Below are 2174 nucleotides of genomic sequence, written 5' to 3'. Positions count from 1 at the left end.
AGTCTGGAAAACATTGGGAGATCCCATCTCTGCAAAAAAGTAAAAAATACATAATAACCACTCCTATTCATTGAGCACTGACCATGTAGTAAGCACTACCCTAAGACATTCATTTTTTATTTTATTTTTTGAGATAGAGTCTTGCTTTGTCACTCCAGCCAGGATGCAACAGGAGCATTATATACAGCTCATTGCAACATCAAACTCCTGATTTCAAGTGATCCTTCCACCTTGGCCTCCCAGAGTGCTAGGATTACAGGCATGAGCACTGGGCAGGTCAACTAAGCCCTTTACTTACATTTTCTTGTTTCCTCTTCACAACTGCTTTTTTTTTTTGTAGAGACAGAGTCTCACTTTATGGCCCTCGGTAGAGTGCCGTGGCCTCACACAGCTCACAGCAACCTCCAACTCCTGGGCTTAAGTGATTCTCTTGCCTCAGCCTCCCAAGTAGCTGGGACTACAGGTGCCCGCCACAATGCCCGGCTACGTTTTGGTTGCAGTTTGGCCGGGGCTGGGTTTGAACCCGCCACCCTCAGTATATGGGGCCGGCGCCTTCCCGAATGAGCCACAGGCGCCGCACTCTTCACAACTGCTTTATGAAATGTGTTTTTGTTTTGTTTTGTTTTTTGAGACAGCCTCAGTAGAATGCCGTGTCACAGCTCACAGCAACCTCAAACTCTTGGGCTTAAGCAATTCTCTTGCCTCAGCCCCCCACGTAGCTGGGACTATAGGCATCCACCACAATGCCTGGCTATTTTTAAATTGTAGTTGTAATTGTTTGGTGGGCGAGGGCTGGATTCGAACCCACCAGCTCTGGTGAACGTGGCTGGCGCTCTAGCCACTTGAGCTATGGGCGCCAAGCCAATGAAATGTTTTTATAATCTCCATTTTACAGGGGCAAAGACTGAGGCTCACCCAGAGAAAGTCATATGCCCAAGGGGCAGAACTGGGGTTTCAATTGAAATCTGTTGGATTCCAAAACTGGCACTGCAGAACCAAGCACACAGTAGGTATTCAGTACATGTGGGTGAGGGGTGTGGAGATGTGGTGTCTCCAGGGGTCTTTACGGGATGTGGTAGAAGCCAAAGAGAAATTACATGGTAACATGGAGGCATCTGTTCCCTCTGCTGAGGAGAATCTACACCAGGTCTGGACGGGAGCAAGGGTCAGAAGTGAGCAGAGGGTTGTTGAGTATGTCCCCTGATCCCCGTCTCCAGCTGGGTCCCACCTACCAGAAGCATGAGCCTCATGGGTGGGGTGAGTACATGGGGTGAGATGCACAGGTCCATGGAAGGGGCAAGTTAGACCATGCCCCTCTTTCATGTGGCCACCCCCTCCTTGGAGGGCTCTGAGCAGGAAAGTGGGGAGCTGGCATGGTGGGGTCAAGGCTCTAATCTACTTCTGCCTTAGGGTGGGGTAGAGCAGGACAGTGGGCCTGAACTACGCCAACCTCATGTTTTGTTTGTTTTGTTTTATTTTGTTTTGTTTTAGTGCGAACACAATCCCCCACTACCACAAATTATGCAGTTTCCACATTTGGGGAAATCGCAGGGGTCAGCACATCCAGAGTGCAGTGGATAAGCCTTGCCCTGGGAAAACCACCTTCATGATTATGGCATCTCTCCTGGGCCAACCTTACTTTGAGAAAGTTTCCAGAGGGGACCCTTCTCACCTGAATACCCTCAACAATGTTCCCCCTCTCCTTGCTACCAGCTCCCTGCCACTGTAGGAGTGCAGAGCAGAGACGGAAATGAAGGAGAGGGTGCTCATCCCGACCCAGCTAACTTTTAGAATGGGGCTAATGTTGGTTGTCCCCACAGAGAGCAGGCTGTACCAAAAAAGAACTGAGGGCCAGGGGCAAGTTAGACCACGACTCTCTTTCATGTGTCCACGCCCTCCAGCCCTGCCCACTGCGGTACCTGGAATCTCACTCCTGAAATTTTCATGGACCCCAGGATCTCCTAGGGGGACTGGATGCTACAGAACACACAACAGCAAACCATGGAAGAGGGGCATCATGGGTTTGGGCAAGGTATTTGTTGTGCTATGACCACTTCCAAGCCCTTGGGCACCTCCTCTGCACAACTGCCTAGCTCCTACAGCCAGCTGCACCATCTCAATGTCACCATGCCTCAAAGCAAGATTATTAGGAGATCACAACCCTGGGTGCACAA

General features: G+C 50.3%; 1 pseudogene; it reads right to left on the bottom strand.

Moving 5' to 3' along the window:
* Positions 1 to 1481: 1481 nt before the first annotated feature.
* LOC128582874 (uncharacterized) lies at positions 1482 to 1636 on the bottom strand (annotated as a pseudogene).
* Between the last annotated feature and the right edge of the window lie 538 nt (positions 1637 to 2174).

This window comes from Nycticebus coucang, chromosome 3 (genome assembly GCF_027406575.1).
Source record: "Nycticebus coucang isolate mNycCou1 chromosome 3, mNycCou1.pri, whole genome shotgun sequence".
NCBI classification, from domain to species: Eukaryota; Metazoa; Chordata; class Mammalia; order Primates; family Lorisidae; genus Nycticebus; species Nycticebus coucang.
This window is presented reverse-complemented; position numbering and strand designations above follow the sequence as displayed.